This window comes from Anser cygnoides, chromosome 2 (genome assembly GCF_040182565.1).
Source record: "Anser cygnoides isolate HZ-2024a breed goose chromosome 2, Taihu_goose_T2T_genome, whole genome shotgun sequence".
Lineage (NCBI taxonomy): Eukaryota > Metazoa > Chordata > Aves > Anseriformes > Anatidae > Anser > Anser cygnoides.
The window spans coordinates 60943959-60970146 of record NC_089874.1 but is presented as its reverse complement, the minus strand read 5'-3'; the positions used below and the strand labels follow the sequence as shown (position 1 = coordinate 60970146).

The window sequence follows — 26188 nt, the reverse complement described above, 5'->3', positions numbered from 1 at the left end:
AGTGCCGGGTCCTGCACCTGGGACGGGGCAACCCTGGCTATACGTACAGACTGGGCCACGAGATGCTGGAGAGCAGCCCCACAGAGAGGGATCTGGGGGTTGTGGTTGACAGAAAGGTGAATATGAGCCAGCAGCGTGCCCTGGCAGCCAGGAGGGCCAACCGTATCCTGGAGTGCATCAAGCACGGCATCGCTAGTCGGTTGAGGGAAGTGATTGTCCCGCTCTACTCTGCGCTGGTGCGGCCTCACCTCGAGTACTGTGTGCAGTTCTGGGCACCACAGTACAAAAAGGTTGTGAAACTGTTGGAGAGTGTCCAGAGGAGGGCAATGAAGATGGTGAAGGGCCTAGAGGGGAAGATATAGGAAGAGCGGCTGAGGTCACTTGGCCTGTTCAGCCTGGAGAAGAGGAGGCTGAGGGGGGACCTCATCGCAGTCTACAGCTTCCTCACAAGGGGGAGTGGAGGGGCAGGTGACCTATTCTCCATTATCACCAGTGATAGGACCTGTGGGAACGGTGTTAATCTGAGGCAGGGGAGGTTCAGGCTGGATATCAGGAAGAGGTTCTTCACTGAGAGGGTGGTTGCGCACTTCGAATGGGCTCCCCAGGGAAGTATCATGGCACCAAGCTTGTCGGAGTTTAAGAAGTGTTTGGACTGTGCACTTAGTCATATGGTCTGAATTTTTGGGTAGACCTGTGCGGTGCCAGGAGTTGGACTCAATGATCCTTATGGGTCCCTTCCAACTTGGGATATTCTATGATTCTATGATTCTGTGATTCTAATTCACATCTGAGATTGATACTGCACACACTAATTTTTGTCTTTCCCAAGTTCTCCACACATCTCTGTCATTGAATACCTTTGCTGTGCCACTTTACTCCTGTGGATTGCAATGTTATGAAACAGAGTAAAACTGGATGGCGGTTGTATCATTCATGTACACACATGCACGCTCAGTGCACACACATCCATGTACATGTGCAGTAGGAGATCCTATCAAATCATAGGATTTGCCTCCAGTTCAAATTTGAGAATGAATAATATAGAGCCTATTCTGCCACTCGTGCCCTCATGAAATAAGTGACCAAAAATGCAGGCTTTTATCTGAACATAAAAATTATATTTTGTTTGATACAGCCATCTGGTAAAACTAACCAGTAGACAATAATAAATTTTCATTCACACGCTTGCTGGTTAGTTAGCAGCATTAAAAAATTAAATTTTACCTCAAGTATTTATATAAATCTGCATTGCTTCAGTTAATAAAACAAGATGTGTGCTATGGATTTCTGTCCAGCAAACCTGACTTCGCAGGAGAGTTACGTTAACATTTTGTAATATTGTTGTCCAGCACTATTCGGGTAGTGAGGAAAAAAAAAAAATATCCCCACCTTTTAAAACTAAGTTTACAGTGGATTTTCCAACTGAAATAAAAGAGGATACTTTTGTCTGTTCGTGTGTTGGTTGTTCAGCTGTTTGTATCATCTTGCTGTTCTGTGTTCTCTGTAACACTCGTTCAATATGGAGATAGCAGGGAATATGCAGCCATTGTCCATGTCCTAGGAATGAAAGATATCAGATAAAAGGTTAAGCAACACCCTCTTGTTCACAGGAAATGCAAGAGCAAATTTTGGATAAAGGGTGATATCACATCCTTGGAATAAGTTGTTATTTGGTTATGACTGCCCTTCAGGTTTGGATCTCATGTTAGTGATGCAGTTTCTTTGAAAACTGTTATTGATCAGAAGGATATCTGGATTTAGATGGGGATTGGTATAAAAAGTTATACTGATCGAAAAGAGTCAGCTGTTGCTGAAAAGGACACAGTCATTATAAAATAATAACTGTATATTTTCTAAAGTATTGTTAAATTTGAGGAAGATGACTCTTCCCTTTCATCTTCGTCTTTCGTCTTCATCTTCCCTTTCATCTTCGTCTGTATGTAGGGAGTGGTTGTGCATTTCATTACAGTAAGCCATAGCTATCTAAGACTTTGCTGGTCAGCAGCAGCAGTAAATGTAGGCTCTTTCTGAGGCAGAGAAGTTAATTGCAAGACTGAATTTTAGTTTAGTTAGGTAATTCTGACAAAGCAGCTGTCTCTTAACAGCATCCCTATAATTTTATCATAGCTCTTAAGCACAGTCAGGGTTTTGTACAAGCACAGAATAGATGTACGGTCTCACTCTAAAGGTCTGAAGTACAGTCAAGTATTTTGTAGTTTAGATGTGTGAAACTGCAATTGCCAAATGATAGCTGGGGCAAATTGCCCACCTAAGTCAGGAGGGGGATTTGGCAAGGGAAATTTTAATATCAACTTTACACTCAAAAGAAAGTGATGTTACAGACTCAGTGACGTATTATATGCATTGCACACTGCGGACTGCACAGAGGTTGTGTTCTGAGCTGATTTCACATATTCTTTCCATGGAGGGAGAAAACCTGTTGGTGGATGTTCATGGGATATTCATTAGTATACTTAGTCATCAGCAGTTATGTCATGGTACTCTTTTATAGAATACATAAAAAAGTGTAAAAGAAAATTTTGGATGACTAAAAGATGATAACTAGCGGAAAAAGTAATGACAGATCACTGTAGGAAGTTTTAACTGGTGGAATCAGGCACAATGAACAGCATTGGCATTGACATAGACTGTCATAAGCCATATTGAGAACACTAGTTTTCTGCACCATTGACTATTGCTGGCTGCTAACAAAGATTTTGGTCATATTCCAATGCTTTTTTCATAGTTAAGGGTCTCACAGTAGCAATAATTTTAAGTCTTCTGTGTATTAAACTGCAAAAAAAAACCCTAACATAAATATAATCTATCTTTCAAATCCAATAAAGTGGAAAACACAGAAATGTAGTTCTTGCCTCTGCAGAGGCTGTTGGCATTTTCCAGTAGTTAGAAAAAATGGCCAGTGTGAACAGACCAATTTGTATTTAAAACACAGATTTACAGTGTCAGATGATATCTCTTTATGACCAATCTTGTCAACACAGAGGGAAACAAGATATTCTGCCTGAAATAATATGTGGATTGTAAATCATACACTACCTCCAAAAATAACTTTTCCTATAATTAACTTATGCAAATCTATTTTTTTTTTTTAAGTGATTACATTAGCAAGTACTTTCTAGAATGTCTAAGGTATAAAGCACTCAATTCTTAGAGAAAGGTCTTGGTAAGAGGCCAGATATTCTGAGCATTTTGTATGTGTTCTAATGTGTGTGTGTTTGTATTTGTGTGTGTGTATCTATATGTGTATTTGTGTATATATGTATATGAATATGAGAGAGAAAAGATTTTACATATTAATTATACTTGTGGACGTGAACACAAAATATTAGTGCAACACCAGATCAGAGTTTATTCTAAAAGGAAAACATTTTTTTTTCTTTGAATCTGGGTTAGATTTTTTGTTTGTTTTTTTGTTTAACTATGTTTTTTGGAGAACTATGCTCACCCAGTGGAAAACTCTTTTCAGCTATCCAGAAATAAAAAAGGAAAACCCTTAAAAGGATAGTCTGTCCTTAAAGCAGTCCAACACAGATATTGACAGGCTTTGAATTTATAGTCTTTCTCCTCTTGACAGCTAAATCAAGTAAAAAATGGTTAGTGACTTGGCATCGAATTTATCAAAAGAAGAAAGAACCTTTGTTTTCTTCCTATGATCCTTACATGATAATTTTATTATGAAAAAAGTTCTCATTATAAGGTCATTGTATAAACAGAATATTTTCTGCCTTTACTTGGCAACAGAATTATGATTTTTAGCACTGAAGAAAACAAATTTTTTAAAACAGATTCATCCAGTCCTCCACTGACAGTTTTGTGAATAGCTCATTTCATAAAATGAAATATGATCTGTTTTTCATATGATAGAAGTATTGAATTCTTTAACTGATATAAATCCTAAATTTAGGGGATTTGGGTAGCGATACATATGTGATAGGTGTTATACATAGATAAGGAAGAAAAAGACCACCAAAACCCCAAAGTCAGAATTTTAGAGCAGCGTTATTGAACAGTATGAACATGTATGATATGATATATGTGACAGAAATTCACTGGAAAAACAAAACAAAACAAAAAACTCCATGAAAGGATTGGTCTTAAGAACGGTAATGTTGGAATATGATTTTTATGTAGGATTTGTTTTATTCACATTTGGCAACCAGAAGTGGAAAAAATAACTATTTTTATTCCATGGCACTGATAACAAAATTCTAGATTTCTTTAAAACTCATTGTAAATGGGGTATTCGGTGGAGGCCACGATACATATTCCATGATACATATGATAGGCCTTAATACATATTCCATCATTCTATGCTGCATTTTTTTGTTTTGTTTTGTTTTTATTCACTTCAGCATACTGAATGATTGAAAATACAGCTACAGCTAGCATAGGCTTCATTGTTGGATCTGAAGCCTTAGATGTGCACTGAATGGCAAGTGGTGTACCCAGGAAACCTAAGGCTGTCTGAAGGGAGAGAAGGGCTGGGGTAGTTGGATGAATACTTGATTCCTTATATCTGTTTTATGTCTCTAGTCAGCCTGGAAATACAGATTTCCTAGTGAAAGAGTTATATGGTCTTTCCAAGAGCTCTGCTCTCTTGCAAAAGAAAAGATTGGCTCCTATGTAAAGTGTCAGCAGAGGAGGAAAAGTAGGAAAGAGAGAAAAAAATATTGCTTAAGAATCTCAACAGAAAAGCTAGCTTTAAAAAAATATCATATCAAAATATTCCTACTGGCACAACCTTTTGGCCTATGATGAAGATGAAATCCTCACATGACAAAACACTCTATTCCCCTGTGTCAGAAAAAGGACACTGTCTAGCGAAGAATTTCAGTTGTCCAAGGCAGTAATTACCAACACTCTGGAATGAGATGAGAAATTATTTGTTTCTGTTCTATAAATTCTCTAACAAGGATTTAGCCTCCTTCACTGAAATCTCTTATGACATGCCTGTGGAACTGTCAGAAATAAAACCAAAATAAAAATTAACCTTCCCCCAAAGAAGCAAACCTTTACAATATTAGGAGTAAATCTCCGGATTACATCAGTTATCTTCTTCCATCTGTTGTTTATTGTATCCATAGCTTTCCACATTTAAAAAAATAGTCACTGTGAAATACCACTTAGCAGTAATAGGTGCTTATGTTAGCAATCAAAAGTTTTCCAGCAGGATAAGGAAATTAATATTTTGCTTTGTGTTTTTGAGGATTAATGCATATGGTCACCATACTATACTGCAGTTCCAGTATTTATTTTTTCTCTTTATACTGTTTCACAGATAACTTTATACTTCTGTTCACTTAGGATAGCTGTAGAAAAAAAATAAAATTAAAAAAATGTTACATTTGATCCCTTACTGTTGAGTGAAGGAAAGGCAAAAGCAACATAGCTTGGCATGGAAACCCATCTGTTTAATTCAGAGCAATAACTCCCTTTTGGCCATCTCAGTATTGTATTATAACATATTCTGTTTCTTTTTCCAGTCTGGCCTCTTGCACATACACAAAGATATAATGGAGAAATTGAAAGATTCCATTTGGCATGAATTCGACCCATTTACACCTTTATCTTTGGTCCCACAGTTTAATATGGATTTTTCAAACGGAAAGATAAAAGTATACTTGACAGTGCATCTCTCCTCCTTCTTCATTGTCTTCATTTACCTCCTTATTTTAATTGGTGTAGCACTCATTTAATAGGCATTACAAATAATTTTAATGGAACAGTCTATGAACATGTGCCATTGCTGTTGAGAGGAAACCTTCACTGGTTTGCCAAAAATATCTCTTGCATATAGGTTTTCTATGTTTAAATTTAAGCTTTTTTCATTTATTCAGTAGGTGACAATCAGTGTCATAACTGTAACGTATACAAAGGACATATGGTCATCCTTCACAGAAGATGTGGTTCCAACCGTATAAAGTTATAAATAAGGCAACTTTGTGAATTGCAAATGAGCAATCACGGCTGTTTTTTTCTAACTTCTACAGTTTTTTTCAGAAATCCCATTATGGAAGTAAACGGGCCACTTATTAGCAAAATAATTTAAAATCTTTTAGAGTAGTTCCAACTATAATCAGACACAATCTTTTTGGTCTGTTATACATTATAGGCCCCATTTTAATTGGAGCACTAAAGCTGGGCCCTTTGATTCTCGGTATTGGCACTCAGTCTAACTTTTTTACCTTAATTTATGTTTTGGAGATTGAAAATTATGTTTTAAATAAGACAAGGGGGGAGGGAAGAGGCAAAAGAATCTGGATTCTTTTGGCCATACAACTTCATTATCAACATAAAACATTATTCCATAAAACAGTTCCCTCTCTGAGGCCACACAGAGAGAAGCATACTTTTTTTTTTTTTTCCATATAAAGCTTCAGTTTCAATCAGAAATGGAGCACAAGATAATTCTGACAAAAATGCATAAAAGATGTGTTTGTTCCAGTACAGAATGAAAGCATTTAATGAAACCTCAAAATTTGCTGTGAAATGGAGCTATCAGATTCCCTGTTGTCACTTATCCTTTAAATGTATTTTTACCACTCATTTCAGATTAATATGGATAAAGTTCAAAGATCAATGGATCCATTTCATCTTGACCTATATACCACACTAGAATATGAACAACATTTTGGACTATTCTTGTTTTTCATCTTTGGTGGTGCTAGACTTGCATATTAAAATTAAAATAATGTATATTAAAATAATCATACCAGTAAATCATACAAACTGTAGTTTTATGGTTTTATTGGTATAAATAACCTGACTTCTGAATTAAAACCTTAAAATAAATTTTTAGGTAAGTTCAGCTTTTTTTTTTTTTTTTTTGAGTCATATGTGCGCATTCTGTTCTGATCTAGAAACTACTGCTAGTTCCTACTTTTCTAAATAACAGATATGAGATAAGAGTTGAGGCATAGGTACTCTGATGGCTCACTATATGCAGGCTGTCAAAAATAAAGCATACTTTGCCCAGACATTCGTATATAACGTCCTCCTTCTGATATGAAAGGTTAATAAAGATCAGGTTTCAGCAGGAAGAAAGAAGCCTCTTCATACAGCATGTATGAACAAGACATTTGTTTTGACACAAATATGTTCAATCACCCAACAAGCAACAAGTACAAGCATTCAAATTAATGGTGTTCAGCCAAATGCAACATCAGAAGCAGTGAAAGGTCTGAGTTACAAATTTTTCCAGAGAGGATAAAACCAGTTTCTTTTTGTTAACTTGTATAATTTAAAATTGTTAGTGTCTGTGTTTATGTGCCAACAAGTGCACCTCTTGTCTGATCAAGACTGTCGCCTTTTATGCCCTTCAGGAAAAGAGAACTGCCAAACACCACAAAAGGTGACATTTGAGCAGACAAGGTGCTGAGATGGGTCCATTAATGTCTTATTAATCACACTGACATTTTAAAGTATGATTTTCTTTACTGGGGAGAAAATTCTCTCAATAACTTACCAGATATTGTGAAGACTGGAAATGAGATGGATAGTCAGAGGCCAATGATGGATTGAATTTTCTGTTACCAAGACACACAATAAACAATTGTATTTCATCCTGAGGATGTTCACCTGGGGAAGAGTTCACAAGGGACAGTTACTCATGTGGTCTTTTGGCTTCCTTGGACCAGGATAGCTCCTGAGATCATTCCAAGTTTTAGACAGCTATCAGAACCAAATTTCCCTAATTTCCCTATTGCTTATTGATATATGTTTTGTTGTTATTGTTTGTTTGCTTGTTCGCTTGTTTGTTTTCATTACCACTTTATTTTTTTTTGTATGTTTGGAGAGACTGGTTGACAGTTTGCTCTTTAATTCCCATGTCCCTTCAGTTTTTCCACCAAACGAGTTTATTGTCTGAAACATATGTGGTAACCAGCCATTATTCCTTCTTGATAGTATATTCTTATTAAATTTTTATTTACCTGCCTTCACGTCTGCACAGAATGAGGAGAGAAACATTTTCAGAAATGATCAAGATAGGGTATGCCAGTGAGAGGAATGCAATTTTGCCTTGTCTGCCTCTGTACTAGTGACACTGGTATGTATGTGTATTTGTCAGCTTGTTGTGTTTGGCAAAGAAAAAGACTGTGCACTCACTGTGTAGGGCTCACATAAAACCTCTTCACATGTATACTTGAGATGTGGACATGTTAGTTCTCTGTTGTATTTTTTATTCTTTAGCTTACTATTGAAAATTCTGTTGTTTCTTTCTAGTCACAGCTACATCAAAGGTCCCCCCTTTCCCCCTTGCCTGTCCCTATACAGAACCCTAATAAAAGAAAATGTTACTTTTTACCACTTACTACTTTGCTTGCAAGCTCTAGGGAGCCTAAGACAAAAAAAGCTATGAACTTGATGGATGGACTTGATGATCTTGAAGGTCTTTTCCAACCTAAATGATTCTATGAATTTAGGCACACTGATTCATAGAATTGTTGCACACACCACTGTAAATGTTTTAAATGACTGTAAGAGAGTCTTTTTTAGTGACAACTGCAGGATTCTTATCCTTTTTTTTTTTTTTTTTTTTTTTTTGTGAAAGTCTGGAGTATTTACCTTTATTCCTAGCAACTGTAACTGAGATCCATAGATTGCTGATAATGAGAATATGTCCATTTAAAACCCTTCCCTTCTCTTCCTTCCTTTGCAATTCCAGAGAACTACAAACAAATAATGTCAAACGGAAGATTACCTTTCTACCTGCCCAAATCCCTCAGGAACTCACACAGCTCTGCTATATTCAAGATGTCAGTATAATTATACATGTAATCTGTAAGATATGTTCTCCAGTAATTCCCAAATTCCCATACAGGTTCATCCAGCCCACTTTGCATTGCAGCTTCTCCTGTTAGGTATTGTTCTCAGGAGGTGTCTCCAGATGTTATAAAATTCCAAGATGTATGCTTTATGTGTAGAAGTCACCTTTATAAATAACTTAAACATTCACTCGGGGAGGGGTGGGGGGTGGGGGTGGGAAATCTTTGCTAAGTTGACCTGAAGTGTTCTGGAGTACTCTCATGCTCTCACAACAGACGCATGTACATAATGTTAAAAAAATTTAGCCACAAGTCCTAATATTAATGCCTATGATATTTGTTCATTTGTCTTTCAGTATCTTCTGGAAATAAACACATTACAAACAAAGCCAAAGCGATCTGCTTAACTTTTCAGTGGTCAGGCAATGGAAAGTCTCTACACAGACCCTGAAACGTTAGTGATTTTGTTTGTTTGTTTTATCTCCACTTGCTTTGAATACTATTATTGCTGCATTTCTAAGTATCATATTAATACTCCAAAAACTTTCCAGTGTTCTAGCTCTCACCAACAACTGTTCCAAATTGCTCAGTTGAAGTTTACATAGAGTAGCTCAGATCTTACAAATGTATTGCCCATATTCTTTAGTTTTTTGGGGTTATATTGAAAGGTAAACAGTATTTCTCCCTCTGATCCTTATATTTTCATGGTCACGGTCACACAGTCATGAATAGCACAGAGAAATAGTTTAGAAACAAGCTTATAAATGGAGAAATATAAATGGAGAAATTTCCTACGAATAACTGATGAAGGAGGGTCTGTTGCAAGTCTAGACACAATTAACTCTTGTAGAAAGATTTGTAAAAATTCAAAGGTGTAATCAAAAGTAACCTGAAAAACACATGGTATTATCTTACTTGGAAACACCTGTGTGATCATTTTCTAAGATAGGAATGAAATACAGGTTAAAGAAAAGCATGTAAATTAGTGCACTGAAACTGAAATGAAACTTTACAATGCATTAATAGAGAATTATGGAGAAAAATCTTGTCACTGTCTGTATTCTCTCTTGTGTATTTTTCTTTTGTGTACTGTGTTCTTCCCCTTCATGGATTCCTTGCACTAACAAATAAGTACCTATGGTATCCAAACAGAATAGTGTAGTGGTATATATTCAGAATAGAATAGAACTTTATTTGTGTATGTATATGCACCTATATATGTGTGTGGTGTGTGTGTGTATGCATAAAGTATTGAAGTGACCCAGTCCATTAAATGCCTTGAATACACACACATATATATATATACATATGATATGTGTATATAAGAGATCTGAACTTGATTTGAGATTGTCTGACAATTCAGTGTAACAGCTGTGATTCTCAGGAGATGTCCCATGGTCTATGTTAGTGGGGGGTTTCAAGGGTCTGAAATATTCATGTCCAGATGTATTGTCTTGCTGGTCATTGAGCTGAGGTGTCAAAGTGCCCCAATATTGTTAGTATATTTGGGGTAGTCTTCTACTTGGTTCAGGTTGAAAAAACATTGCTAGTGATTCTGGTCAAAAGAGAGAGTGATCAGCTTAACCAAAGTATACTCTTCCAGCACTCACTGAATGGCTGTTAACATGTATAGGAATGTTAACTCCTGAATGTTTTTTCTCTGTCTATCTTCCAATATAGTTGGCTGTTGCTTATGCAGGAACTGATCTGTTGTAGTGGTTATTTTCTGCATATTGTTGGGACTAGATTCAGTTCCGTTTCAGCTAGTTTTTCCATGTAGCTGTTGAAAATAATCCGGAGGAAAATTGATACTTTTGAAACTCTACAAATACTGAGAATATTTGTTAAGTTATACAAAGGACTGCCAAAAAAGTCCATGATTGTGCTAGGTTCTGGATAAACAAAGATGTGTCGATCATCAGTAGCTAAGGAGCTCACAGTCCAAATAAAGCAGAGGTAGGGTGGGGTAGAGGTATCACACAAAAGCTGTGTGAACAAAGTGATATTTGACGTAAATGTCATTTCCACAGTTCTTGGCTTCTGCAATTGCCCACACAGTTTGAGGAGTCCAGTGGTGGAGGTACAGTTTCCTGTCACTGCTCAGTGGGTGTACCTCTCCAGGAAGGACTCAAATAATTTTAGAGCACTACTCTGACTGCAGAGGTCCAAGATGATGAGAACGGATGTCTGTCCTTTGCCCACTGATGGGTGGAGAATATTCATCAGCCTCGTAGGTGGTGTGAATTCTGTGTCCTGGCTCGATTCCAGATTATGCTGTGTCTAAAAGGTTAATTTCAATTACATGAGAATGTCCTTGGCCTTTGACTAGCTTCTCTGTGGACTTGCTCGTGGGAAATTTTATTCTGGGCGGTAGTTGGCTAGAACCAGTGTATCCAGGGTGGGTTTCCTTTCTGTGGATAAACAGAGCATGTGTATCTCCAGGAATAGGAGTTTGGCATCTTCTGCTAGCACTCAATTCATTTATGGCAACCAAAGGTTTCTTACAGAGGTTCAATACTATGCCTAAATAATCTCTTTGTACTTTCCAGCCTATTGATAACTACATCTTCAGCTTCAGTTTTTCAGCTGACTTACCTAGTTGTCTGCTTATATGAATTTCTACTTTTAACTTTACTACAAAGAAACATGGGTTAAAGAACTATGCAAGCCATTTCTGCACTCTGCTGACCTTGTAATATTCACGTATGATGAATTTTAAGTTCATGAAGGCTGGTACTTCTTCTGCAGTTATCTCTGAGTATCAATGAGATCTCTTGTTTGCACTTATTCACTTCTTACAACAGAATCTTTAGTTTAGTTTCAAAAGTACATTTGATAGTATTTGCAGCTGAATTGCAGGTTCTGATTGTTTTTTTGGAACTGCCAGGTATGGGAAAGCCTTATTTCTGCTTCAGCCTATAGTCCTGATAACATTGCCTGCACATTTGCATTAGTGTTTAGGAAGCTGTTTTAGTGTTTGTGCTTGATTCATATACATATTAATAGCAACAAGTATGGAAGTTTAGCTTGAAGTTTGAGTTTTGCTTAACCTTGACAAGCAGTGAGTAATTAATTGAACAATACAATAGGTTTTCAGTAGGATCTTCCTCTAATTAATAGGGCATTTAACAACTGGGATTTAGTGATCATGAAAAGCTGTACTGAAGGGATCGGTACTGCAAGCTTGCTCTCACATCTTGTATGTTCCAAATCAAATTGATCTGATACAAGTTTATTTTTGTAGTTTTTTATACTAGTGGTGCTTTATGTCTGCTAAACGTATGACAATTGTTGTTTATTCGGTACAAAGTTAATGCTTTAACTTTGTTAAACTTTGTTAGCTACTGCCACTTAACTATACCAACCCTGTGTGCAAGGGTGAAGAGATTTGGCAAGGTGAAGAGGTGACATCTTAAGGCAAGAGAATTTGCATCTGTCCTCTATTTTATGGCCACAGGTGTTTTTAATGAATACCATTAGTCATGATAACAAAATTATGATATTATTGCACTACTATTATTATGCTGTTGAGTAACCCACTTAAGGAAAATACAAAAGCCATAATTTTTCCCCAGCATTATAAAATATTATTGTCACAGTATGAAAAAAAGAATCTTCAAAGATTTAAATTCTATGTTTAATGCTATCTTATTTAAAAACTGAAAGGACGAAGAATAGGATTCTGATCCCATTCAAGTAATGTTTTGTCACTATACTGAGGGTGGGATCCTGACTCATTTTTCCAAAACGTTAGATCTGAGCTCAGCACCTGAGTTATTTTCTCACATCTGCTTTCTAATTGATTTCCATGGAGATTCGTTTGAATAAGAACTTAAATCTGGGAACATAGCTCAGTAAACATTATCCACCTCAACACAATAACAAATTTCTTACTGCTTTCTGAGAAAATGGGTTTGGATCTTCTAAACTGCTTGTTCAAATATATGCTGCTAGGAGTCTTTCAGTTTTGTTTTCTCTCAGGCATGCTTCAAGGAACGGATTACTATTGGAATGTGAATTTCTGATTTACCAAAATTCTGCTTCATATGTCCCCATCCGTCAAAAGAATCCCAGTTTTGAGGTTTTATATTTTTACTGGCTTCAGCTCTAATGTTTGTTACTGTATCATCCCTGTTTATATATACTCCACATGATCTTCACAGATAAATACTTCATAAGATCTTCACAGTTGCGGAAATTCCATTGCAAAAAAAAAAGATGCTACTAATGTCTTCCAACCATTGTTCAAACATTACCACCTTGATAAAAAACAAAATGAAATAACTTTTCAGTGTTCTTTTGGTACAGGCAAGGCTATTCTGTCTTTTGCTTTCATTTCAGCTTCTAGGCAAGCAGTGGTTTTAAAATCTGCCACAGTCTGATTGATCTTATTCCAGGAAAACAGGATTCAAGACATTTTTAAAGTAGATTCGTAATGGATTAACCAGAGTTGCCACATAAAGGAGAAACATTTTATTCCTTTCTAATGTCAGAAGAACTGATATGATGTTTAGCAGTAATAGCTCAAGCATTTACTAACTACGCTTGCAAAAAACTAGGCATAAAACAGGAACAAGAATTTCAGTCCAAAATGTAGTAATCTTATGCTCTTCAAATTGCTACATTAATAAATGAAGTACATTTGAAAAGCAGGTTTCAGTAGATGCATCATAAGTATAGCCCAGAAGAAATGCAGTGTGTAATAGTATTAAGTAAACATGAAGGTGAAAAGCTGACTTTATTTATGTTGATGGAGATCTTGCTGTTGACTTCAAGGATCCAGAATTTTACAGTTTTAAAACTCTGACTTTATGAGGTGGCAGTTTTAAATACAAGCAGGATTGACTCAATGGTTGGTAGAAAGATACACTGGGTTTCTCTTGAGCATTTTTGATAAACATCTAGAAAAAAAAAAAAGTAGTCTTGTCCTGAAAATAGCAATAAAGATTTTCATTTTATATGATTTTGATATACTTTGAGAGTTTTTCTCTTCTAAAATGACTTAACTTGGTTACTTCAAACCCATACGTGATACGTAGTATGTATAGGTATTTCTCTGTAATTTCATCCTACTGAGTTGTGTCATTGAGGAAAAAGGATTAGAGTTCTTAGTAAACAAACATGCTTTAAAGAAAGAGAGAGATGGAATTATGATAGTGATGCTGAATGTCTCATTTTTAGGCTACTCTAATTAAAAAGACTAAGAAAATGCTGAGATACTGATTTCTGGAAATTAGGCCCCTTTCTGGCACGCCATTTTGGACATCTCGACTCTCTACCTCAGATTTGAAAATGCAAGCTGTATACATGTTCTCCAGTTACTTTTACTGAAACACTGAGATAAATCAGTTTGCAAAGAATCACTCGAACCTTGCAGTTAACCTAAAGAAAATAGTGTTTTCTGCTAATTTCCAGTAATATTCCTAGCTGCCTTATCAATTTTAAATTTTAACTGTGCCATCCTGTTCTACATTAAAGAGAGAATGGGACAGTTAATATTTGCCTGCAAGCTACATGTATTTAACCCTTTTTCAGAGTAAGTAACTCAGAGCCTAAGACAAAGTGCTTATAAAAAGTTTGCTGTTTACATACAATGTGATTTAGCAGTCAGATGAGACAAACATTTTCAGTGGGACTTGCTTCCAAATGGGAATTATGCCCCCCTTGCAGGGATAGGATACTTACCCAGGAACCTAGCATCTCTGCTGTGATAACTTACCGTAGCATTTTCTCAGTATGGCCTATTTTCCTAAAGTTCAGTGATGCCCACTGGTAATTAATCGGAGACCATCACTTTTGCCAAATACCAGATAGACACTTTCTGTTCATTCACCTTTGCCTTGCATTACAGCCACATTCTAGCCTAAACTTAGCAGCTCCTGTGTGCTGCTCGGTTAAGTGGGAGAACACCTCTGTTTATTTTGTGTAAGTCCACTGTGTAAGAGTAAATTACAATGCAAGTAATTTACTCAAGTGGATCTGTGGAGGTATATGCTTCCGTAAGCACATGGAGTGAGTTCTGGTAATGTAATGTCAGCTAATTGTGCTATTATTCACACCCAGGAAAACAAAAAAAAAATGAACAAAACAAAACAAAAAACAGTGCAGACTTTATTCTAAAGATATATTATTATGTTATTTTGCCAGGTTACTGTGCTCTGCAATTTAGTGATTGCATTTGGCCTATTGCAAAAATAAAATAAATAAATAAATAAATAAATGATGCAGAGTCAGGCCATGATAGCAGTTAATTGAAGCTGTAAATGCTTCTGTAGTGTTAAGATGCAGTGATGTTCCTATTTTTGCAGTGTTGCATAGCCACGTACATGTCTCTTACCACACTAAGGTAAACTGTTGCAATTCATAATCTTTAGAACAGGATATGAAAACAGAGCAGATTAACGGTGCCTTGTTTGTTCTAACCATTCTTAGAGAGTTTGGGTTCCTATGCTTTCACAGTTGGATTTAGTTTTCTACTTTGCGAGGGAAATGTTTTCAGTTAAGGATTTGGTATTTCAGATTTTCAAGTTTTTGCTTAGGGAGATCATAACTTAAAAGAGAAAAAGAGAATCCTGTATGTTTTCAGTTTGTCATAAGAATGAAAACATGGAGGTGTTCCGGAGTTTTGTAGTGTGTACAAATTAAAATAAGTTTTTCAACTTTTTCTTGTATTAAAAACTTCTTTTTTTATTTTTATTATTTTTATTTTTTATTCTTACATGCTTTAATGGCTGTTTCTGAAAACACATTCTGCAGGGACCCATAGTATCATCTCCTTGTTCAAAAGGTAAAATCAAGAGCTTATTCACAGTATTTTCCGTGATCTGTTTCCCAGGCTTAGGTTTTCAAATAGAGTTTCCTTTAAAAAATAATTTTCTGTCTTGCAGTTCAATTTCCTATAGTACTGGTTATGCTGAGAATCACAAGCAAAGTATTATCTGAAAATTTGTGGATCATGATGTGCAACCTAAGCTGGGAGGGGTAGAGGAAAAGGAGGGAGGGTGAAGGTTCCTTCCGTTCTTAAAAGTAATTGTCCTGATGTGATGGAAATTGCAGTCACCTGCCTAGCAGTGGAAAGTCTTTAGCTATAAGGAAATCTACAGCATCATCACTTCATTATAGTTACCAGCAACCTCATGCTGGACAGCAGCTTTGATGAGACTGATAAAGACAGTGTTATTGAAACAACAGAAGTGCATGGGGACCATAGTTATAAAGATTTTCTTGATGAAGCTACTGCATAAAAATTTATGCTTTTGAAAATTGTACTTGGAGCAGATTTGGCACTTAGGGATGTGGAGCTGGAGGTTTTTGCTAGTCTAGGATAAGTCTGGAGATTAGTTCAGGTGGGTTATTCTTCTAGTGCTGTGCAAGTGTAAATGGGATCAGATTTCAACCCTGGGTTTTATTAAACTTTATTCCTGATTTATGAAGAAAACTTGAATTAATCAGTACTGACCTTGTGGTTAGCATGTCTGAATATCTAAAGAAACTGAAGTCTTCATTACTAAGCACATTTCCAACTGAACAATTAACTTCCCTCCATTTCAATTGCCTGTCCTTAAAATTACTTGCCTTATAGAGATACAGTTCTACAGCTATTTCTATATGTTTTATAAGAGTCTCTTAGGTTCCTTTCCCTAACATTCTATACAATACTCTGCAAATACAGTGCTATGGCTGTTTTCTAAACATAAAGAGAAATTCTTCTTATCATGATAACTTTCAAGATACCAGGTAAGCAAAGGTGGTAGCCGTGGTTTTTGTTTGTTTTTAAGATATATCAGTGCATCTTTCTCTTTTCTCCTCCTGATTATTCCTTAGGAACATCTGGTAGCTTTCTGCCTCACTGTCAAATTTCTATTTCTGTTTTATTAGCCAAACACCTGCATGCCAGCTGAGTATGTACAGACATTTCTGAATATCAGGAGTGTTATTGCCAGTCTAACTTGTAACAAACTTGCAGCATGATAGCACTCTAAAATTCTCCTTACTCCCATGTTATTATTTAACAGATTTTAAAAAAGTTCATAAACCCCATTACCTGAAATGCTACCTTATTAAGTACTAGTTTATTAAATCCCTGTTATTTAAGTGCACTACAATTGAAATACAGTATTGTATAAGCTAAGAAATATATACTATTCCTCCTTATCTGCTTTATTCTTCTGATTTTACTTTGTGAAAAGCTATTTTAGCTGCTTTTCTAGATGATTAGTTAGCCCAGGATAATCTTATCTCAAAGATTTTTTTTTTTTTTAAACTGAATGAGCTGAAAAATTAACATAAAAATAGAAAGCTCTGTTTAAAAATGTCAGGCTGGTGGGCTAAATGTTAACCTCACTGAGATCTTTGCCACTTTCTGATCAGCTTCTGTGATGCCACAGTGTGAACCAAAATCTAAAAAGAAGATGAGCCAAATAACACTTCTATTAAGCTAGCAGCCTTTAAAAACAAAAAAACTAAAATAGATGTAACACTGGAAAGAATGTTTTACTAAGATATTCATAAAACAATTAAAAGATGTAGTATGTAAAATAAGATATGGAAAAAGGGCTTGCGTGCTTGCAAGATTGTCCTTTTTTTTTTTCCTACCTATATCAGTTGAGCTAATAAAAGATATTGCCTCTCTTCTCAAATCCTGTTGCATGTAATAATTACTGTTCCATGTTCTCTACTGTTATTCTAAGAGCATGTTATAATTGGAGGCAGTGTTTCTGCCTTTGAATCTCACTAGGATACCAGAAATGTCTTTTGTTCCAGTTTGTCACGTGTGGTTGACAGCATATCCAGTTGTGCTTCGCCTGGCTGTTTCATCTGTGTGCTCAGCAGAGATTTTTTGACCATGTCACAACCCTGCTATTTGACAAGAATCACCCCCTCTACATCTCTCCACTAGCTCTACCTTACATATCCTCTTTCTGCAGCTCTCAGCTCCAGCTGCCTATCTTCAGGCCTCACAGCCCATTCCCACGATCTTCTGACTAGTTTCCTTTCTAATCACCTTTGCATTGCCCAGCTGGGCCATTTACGTCAGTCCTGGCAGTCTCTTCTTGGCTGTGCTTGCTGATTCTGGTCTGAATTCTCAATTCTGGTCATACTTTTTTTCCCCTCCCTTGATACCATCTGAAGTCACCCAACCAGAGTTTTTTCCAGTGCCTTGTATTTTGTTTCACTATCTTTTGCATTACTTGTCATCTTAGGTTGCATGAATAGGGATGTTGCACAGTAGGAACACAATCATTGGGCAGAAGCAGCATAAGCGAGATCAGAGATGGTCAGGGTGTAGTTGATGACAGTAGGTTTTGAAAGGGAAAATCTAGACTAAATACCAAGAGAAAAACTGTTGAATATCAGCCATTACCCTGTGAACAAAACCATATGAGATTGAAATGAGACTGGGAAAACATTAGCATGAATAGCTCTGTAAGAAACAGGCTGTTCAAGCAAGCCAATGGCCTTGATGGCTGAGTAGATTTCTAACGCTTCTCATTCTTGTGATTCCAGGAGAGAGTGATGAAGGGGAAGGTGATAAGCCAGAAGGGCTGTTTGTGCAGGGAATGAACCATAGAATATGCGGCACACTCAGCTGCTCGGAATAACCAGAAACTCATATTAGAAAAATCTTATAAAACAGAGAGGGTTAAATTTGAGCCTAAAATTCTTAGAAAGCATGTTAGAATTCATACGAGAAAGCTTTAAGGACTTCATTTTATTTGACCTTGGGTACTCAGCAGGTCATGGCCTTCTGGGGAATTAGAACCAAAGCATTCATCAGGGAACAATACAAGTTTAGAAGGTCAAGAGCTGATTCCTAATCATAAGTGTAAATGTTCTCATGTGTGTTTAATATGAACTGGGAAATACTTTGCAACATGTTGGTCTGGAAAAAATTGGAGAGGAGGCCTTAATATATAATGTTTATATTAAAAATGATATTTTGAATACATTGTTTAATATGTTTTAAAATAATGTGAAAAAGTATGATAAAAGGCCAGACATAGCTATAAACACATGCTTTTAGTAATAATGAGATCAATAAACAGCTGAGGCAATGACCTTCCCAATGTGTTGTTGAAAATTTAATTGTGAAGACATGGGTTCTAACTAACTTGTTTTACCAAAACAGAAAGGGGAGGGGGTGCAAAGAGTTTCCCACGTTAAATTTAGGACCACTCAAAATAAAACAAATGCTAAAATTATCCAATTTACTCTGGGCTTTGTGAGGAAGAATGGGCAAGTAATTGCCAATTATGGAGAGGGATTGGAATGCAGGTTGTAGAGGGATAATTAATTGAGAGATACTTCATTTTGATTAGCGTGGCTTGAAAAAGTGCTATCTGAAGTGGTTTCAGGACGGTTGCAGATGGGCCAGGGACTGGCATGCAGCACTAATGGGGTTATGAGGTAGATTAGAATCTATCATGTTACTGAAAATAAAATAAAGGATTAAGGAAGAAGAAAGGGTAGTCTTATGATCGAGAGTTAGATTTTTGTACTGGGAACCTGGGGTCTTTCCCAGCTTGTGCCACACAGCTCCTGTGTGGCATCTGGCATGCAGTCATGGCTGGATTACAATGTGCTCCTGGCCATTCTTGTAGGGTATAAAGCAGCTCCCCTACCAGCATGATTATATTACTGTTCCCTTCACTCCTATTGCAGGTTGGGCATCAGGAGAAAGGGGAAGAGAAGGAATTAGAGGCTTTGCAATTGGTACTTCTCCTCTCTCAAGATCGGGTGGTGGAGTTGAGCTGGGAAGAGGTTGGCTGTGATTCAGCTACTGTCACAGCACTTTCTCAGTATTTCTGAAAAGCAGTATACATGGCAGCTCATTCTTCTCTATTATATCCTTTCATTTCACTGTCTCTTATAAAGCGATAAAAATGCTTGCAAAAGGTAATACTTTAATTATATGAGGCCTATTTATCTAATGTAATGAATATTGAGGTCTGTAGGCAGCAAAGACAAAATACAGTTATTACTTGGCTTAAAATAAGAAAATATTAATTTATCTGAAAGAGTCATTTCCATCTTGTTTTCATTTTGGTTAATTTATGAATTTTGGAACTGAGTCTTTGAGGAAGGGATATACCCTCTTCCCCCAGCATACCCTCAGAGGAAATTTAGGGACTTCTTAGAGCAGGGGTCCAAAATGGAAAATGTGGTTGCTGGGAAGAGACATCATTAGTGCAGAACGTGGAAGCAGGCTGCCTACCTTCCTGCACGAACCGTTTTACCGCAAACAGATTCCTGGTCTGACACACAGCTTTCAGCAAAATCAGCCAACAACTGTTAGCCAGACATAAGTGTCTTTGGCATTCAACAAATTACTTGCACATCAGACAGTGCTGATTACTACCGGAAAACAGTATAAATATCACATTTTATATTACACTTGTAAAATTGATTCTTTCCCCCTTTGCTGAGTTAGTATGCCAGAAACTTTAATTGTCTGATGGAGTTCAAGGAAATAATTCTGGCTGCCAAATTACAAACAAACAAAAGAAGAATACACGTGTCATTCTAACACTCTGGCTGATTCTGTTTTCACTATCACCTGCTTGTATTATTTTCTTCTGCATTCTAGCTTCTGTACTGAATATGAAGCAAATTTAGCATTATATATTTTTCTGCCTTTTACCTCATTATAGCTATTCCTTACTTTTGTAAAGATGGTCATAAATTTTTTAATTAAATTACACTGTGTACCTAACCTTTATAAGGAATTCCAGTGTTTTCATTTGAATAGTACTTACAAGGACAGTCATTTGAAAAGTTCAAATCAATAGTTGATTTGCGAGGTAATGGTATTTTTCAACTGATTTTTTTTGGTAAATCTTTAAATAGATTCATCTTAAGAAAAAATAAGCACAGTGTATCTTTGCAGGCAGTTAGTATGTGAAATTTTAGAACTTTGATCCTTCATCTCAAAGTAACATTTTGAGATGAAGTTCATTTATACTTTATCAGAACACAAGTATCAATATTTAATTTCCAATTTAAATGAACATCTCGTTTGACCACAGATTTTATTCCTTTAATCCTTTTGTCTTGAACAATGGGTTGAAAAATCAAATACTTGCAGAAAGATGACATTGCTAAAACACATCTTTACATCTAGAAGACTCCAAAATCTCCACAATTCCTTGTTAGAGAAAAAAAAAATAAAAAAAATAAAAGAAGTTTCTCAACTGACTTTTAAAATTTTTGTTCTGCAAATAGAAGCTCAGTTCCAATTGCACATGTGAGCGGTGTAACTACTTTGAGTTCCCAGGAACACTGTACACTGCTAAAGATACTTACGTTCTTAGAAGCATTTGAAGTATTAGGTCTCTTAGCTTTTGTGTCTACTTAAAATGGTAGCAAAGGTTTTGTGGCTATACAGTGCCTGAAACAACACACACTGATATTTCTCTAAGCACAACTACACAAAATATCATTCATCATTATTGTTTATAATAATTAAGAGCTGAATTAAGCTCAAAGTGGAAAAAAACAGGTGGAGGACTACAAATCTTGATGCTGGATGTTCATTTGTTCCTCCTCTTATACCATCCAGTGGTACTTATGCATGACAGAGCCTGCTGGAAGTTTCTGAAGGGCTACATTGAGGAAAGAAAGGGAGGCACCAAGATGAGTCAAATAGATATCAGAAAGGGCAAGCCTTCTGAGCTGTCTGAACCCAAAACCAAAATAAAGAAAACATATTGAAAATTAAGAAAATTAAATACAATTGAAACTGGGATATATATTTGTCCTTCCTACTTTTCTTACCTGTTACAGTACTATCAGGAGAGCTCATGTTTTCTGGAGACTGAGGGTTATAGTACAGTATATGAATAATCTGATAAAGGATGCATGCAGCTGACAAGATCAACGTCCCGCCATAGATTTGTTCAAGTCTTTAGCTGAAAGCATGAGACATGGGAAAGGTACAATATCTTCCACTGCTTAGAGACTCAAGCTCTCTTTTAGAGCTGCTTCTCTGCCTTTGAAAGGAAAAGCTTCTGAATTCCTGAAGTAAGACACATCTTAAACCATATGAAGCACTTTCCGTGCTGACAGAATTTAGTTAAAGCTCATTATGTAAAAAGGTGCTATAAGGAAACTTTATAGAGTGAATGCTCTTTATAAACTGGAAGCTAAGGTTCAGCCAGTTTCCATTTAATTCTCCAATATTGCCTGCAGCAGTCAAGTAAATTTCATAACAGACTCCCTCCCCCCAAATTAAAACCATGTGCCTGTTTCGTTTGTTACTCTCTTCATAGTCCCCCCATTCAAATCTCTCCTCTGAGCTTTAAAGACACTTGCAAGAATTCATAGAATTAAAATAGTAGAATTGTCTGCTATTAGTTAGTCCACATTAGCCCAAGTACCATCTTTCCTAAACAAACTGAATTATGGGCAAATTGACATGGGTGTATGGCAATGGAAAGTGTTAAAAAGCATGAGTATGCATTCTCTGTTCGTGGAGCTTCAAAAATTGCATTAGGATTTTTTCTTCATAGTGAAATTAGTTTAACTAGTGGAGCAAATATGCAGAGTGTTGTGATTTCCTAAGTGCTCCTTTTAGTTAAATTGTGCTACAGCAAGAAGAAGAGTCTTGATTTTGGGCTTTTTCTCATAGAACACTTGAGTGCCAACATTTTTAGAATAATGTATTCATTGCATATTGTCCAAATAATTTCTTTTTTTTTTTTCTTTTTTTTTTTTTCCTAATTTCTGTCATTGGAGACATCTCTGAGAGGAAAATGTTTCTGGAACAACCATAGATTTCCTTCATGTCCTTAGCATGGTAGCACATAAAACTAACTACCAGCAGACATTAGCAAGCAGGAGTCATGGGGACATCTGCCCTTCCTCCAGACCCTTGCTCTGTCCCTCAGAGAGTGCCACCATTGGCAGCTGACCTCTTAGTTTCAGTGCTGCAGAACGACACAGACATTTTATTTACTCCTCAGATTGCCTAGGGAACAGCTACTGTTTTTCTTAGAATGATGGCTCTGCTAATCCTTTTTCAAGGCATAAATGCAGCTTTAAAATGTGCTGTACATAAAACTGTGTATCTGAAACACTACATACAACTATAAATATTCAAGTGTATAAGATAAAAGTCTTTAAAAAAAAAAATAAAAAAATAGAGCATTCCAGAAACAGTTTGATGTCTGCTATTCCCAAGAAAATCCATTAAACAACTCATATATTTAAACAAGATGGAACTGAAGTCTTTTGCTTAGATTGCCATCACATCCTGATGAGAAAACAACTCTTGTGTTTGTCTTCTCAATATGGCAGGAGTTTAAACTGAGATGTGGCTCCATTGAAAAGTTTAACTATGGACTTCCTGGCATGAAAGCATGCCCCTAACACTGTACCTGCTGTCAGATGTGTAGTGATAGTTAAGAGAAAGTTTCTTCCATCATGATCAAGTAAAACTAAAAAGAATTCTTACTTTGAGATGCCAGTGCAGAGAAGCAGAAGATAGGATTGTGAAGCATTTGTGTTTCTCTAGTGGTATTCAAAGATGAAGAGAAACATTGAAAATAGATCAGATTCTGAAATGTCCATTTAATGTTACAGCAAATGGAAGTCAAAGCTAACAGGGAATAAAGCTAACAGAGAATTTGGTTTAAATTTTTTTTAGTGGAACTCATTTTCTTTAAGAAATATGAATTATGCTATTGAATTTTTGAGTTGTAGCTTCAATTCTTTATTTGTATTCTTTTTCTTCCTTGATAACTCTGTTAATGTCATTTTCATAGCTAACCTCTTGATTTCTGTCTTTACATGTGTTAGTCTGTTAATCCTTGTGATGATTTGGGGAAACATTTTAACACATATTTACAATGTTAAAGGAAGAACTAACGGATCTCTGTTGTCATTTGATCACCACTGTCAAATTTTAACATATGGTTTTCATGTTCTTCTCAAATTCATTTAGAAATCTTGCCATTATCAAAAGAAGGAAAATAACACTTCTAAAGACATCTCAGTACTGCACAGTAGTAAGAGATTGATGAACTAGATTTCTTTCTTTGTTTGCTTTACTATATAAACATATAATTTCAAAATAGAGCAATAACAGTTTTCTGGATCATATAATCCATCAAAAATACTCTTAAATCTGAAAAATACAACTTCACTATTTCTACTGTTGTGAACAGAAGAGACTTTTTTTTTTTTTTCCATTAGGTTGTTTCTTTTCTGAAATTTATTATGAGAATGACAACTGGCCTAAGATGAAGTTTTTGAGGGGTTTCCGTGTCCTATGTTTTTAGTCTCAAATGATTCTGTGGATGCACATATTTTCTAAGCAGAAATAGCTGGCTTTAAAGCTCCAAACATACATATTATTTTAATTGGAATTTGAAAGATCCGTTAATACCAGTTTCAAACTCTGACAGCTTGTGCAAACAGAAAAGTGTAAGTATTTCAGGAGAAAGATTCAGGCAGCTAACTTCACTGACAGAATCACATTAGTCTAACATCTCTTACCTAGCAATAGAAAGAAAAATATTCTGTGTGCCTGAAGGCTGTCTGTAGCCTGACACTTGGAATTTTTACCTAAATAAACGAATGATAATGCACAAAATGTATTTACTACTCCAGTTTTTCAAGAGACAACTGTGAATGTCCATCTGGTATTCATCATTAACAGGCTAAAATTCAAAACCTGACTGAACAGCAGAAACCCAGCACGTTTCGGGTTTTGCTCTGACTCCTGTTTACATCAGTGCAAGCAGGATCTGTTGTCTTCTGAGCTAATCAACACGCAACCCTAGATTACATTATGCAGCTCCTTGTACAGGTCCACAGTTGAATACTTTTCCTCTTTGTGAAATTATTCCTACATAATTTGCAGTGAACCTTGAAGCAACCGTAGGTGCATTTACTTTAGCATTTTAGAGGTTCTGATGAAAATCTCTATTTACTATGTTTTGGTTCACGTTGTGGAGCCATCTCAGAGAGACCAGATTAGATTTGTACCTCATTTGGTTTTTGCCTATAATAAACTGCAATCAAAATTAGGCGTCTACAATTTACTAATCAAAGTCAAGGTAAATATAAGTATTAATATCTTGTAGCTTCATGTGGGTATCAGTTACACATGGAACTTATTTTATGGAATTATTTTATAATTTTCTTCTTAGTACCACATTTCTTAAAGTTGAAAATCATCTCAGCTTTGCATGGTTTACCTTCATGAAATTTAGCCAAGACTTCGTTGCCTTGAATAGCTGAGCAATTACAATGACAAAAAAAAAAAAAAAAAGCATCAGACTTACAACAGTTCTGCTGTCTTTTATGTTGTCTTCTGGAGTGATGTGTTTATGCAGGACAAACAAGTAAGCTATCTCCGTGATTCTTACTTGAAAAAACTCCAGATTTCTTCTGGAGATGGTGTGAGTATCTCTTTCCTCTTCAAGCGTATGTTGATGGATTAAGGGAGAATGCAGGCAAGCCCTAACTGTCAACTGCCTGTACACACAGAGGCTTGACTGAAGACGGAGAGTTTGTCGGTGCTGAAAGGGAAAACTGGATTATACATATATCTGAGCTGTCCTTTTATACCTTATTCACTTACCACTCATTCAGGTCACGTTTTCTGAATGCATTACTGTCTTTTCCTTCAACCCACTGCATATGGGCTCTAAGCCTTTGAATATTTTGTTGTGAGTAGAAGGGAAAGAACTGATAAGGAACATCTGTGCCGGTGGATATATGGGAGCAGTGACAGTAAAATTCAGCAATACTGAGGATTTTATTATATAGTGCAAATTCATTCTGGCAGCTTGTCTCACCTCTGCTGCTGTAAATCAGAAGGCAGATGACTTAGGCTTTTTGATCTGAAACTGCCCCGACACCATGTCCCTTCTGTATCATTCAGTGTCGCATGTGCCTTTTATTCTTAAAAAAAAAAAAAAAAGTGGAAATGTTATTTCCCATAATTTACAGATGAGGGGCTGATATACCCAGCCCTGAATACATCTATGTTAACTCTAAGTATTTAAGTGAGATTTCTGAGGTAGTTAAACACTTGTTCTGAGATTATTCTGTGGTTAGTAGAGAAATATTATGATCGTAGTATGGTCAAAAAAAAAAATCATGGTCAGACCTCATAGTCATAAGCACTTTCTGTGTGTGCGTCTCTCTCTGTTGCCTATAACTAGGGAAATTCGGTTACCACCCTAGGCTTCTTAGTGAAGAGTCTGATATTAGTTGAGGTGAGTGTGGATTATAAGGTTAATTTCCAGATGTGCACAGCAGAGCAAAAGATCCCACTATGTGAGTTCTTTTTCAATGAGAAATCCTTTCCTTAGACTTTCTTTACTAACTCACCAAGTCACATATCTGAGTACAGTCCATGTCAGTAGCCACTGTAAAATATTTTTATGTAGCAG

The 26188-nt window shown here is 36.2% G+C and overlaps 1 protein-coding gene and 1 long non-coding RNA gene across 15 annotated transcripts in view; one reads left to right on the top strand and one right to left on the bottom strand.

Annotated features, from left to right (window-relative positions):
• SUGCT (succinyl-CoA:glutarate-CoA transferase) overlaps nt 1-26188 on the top strand; it is a 336870-nt gene that overhangs the window by 245606 nt on the left and 65076 nt on the right. The window lies entirely within an intron of this gene.
• On the bottom strand, nt 1390-25412 carry LOC106042882 (uncharacterized). The gene is made up of 3 exons (XR_001211350.3): nt 25073-25412; nt 7487-7599; nt 1390-1557 (listed from the first exon to the last, which is right to left on the bottom strand). It is a non-coding gene; the product is annotated as an uncharacterized lncRNA (long non-coding RNA).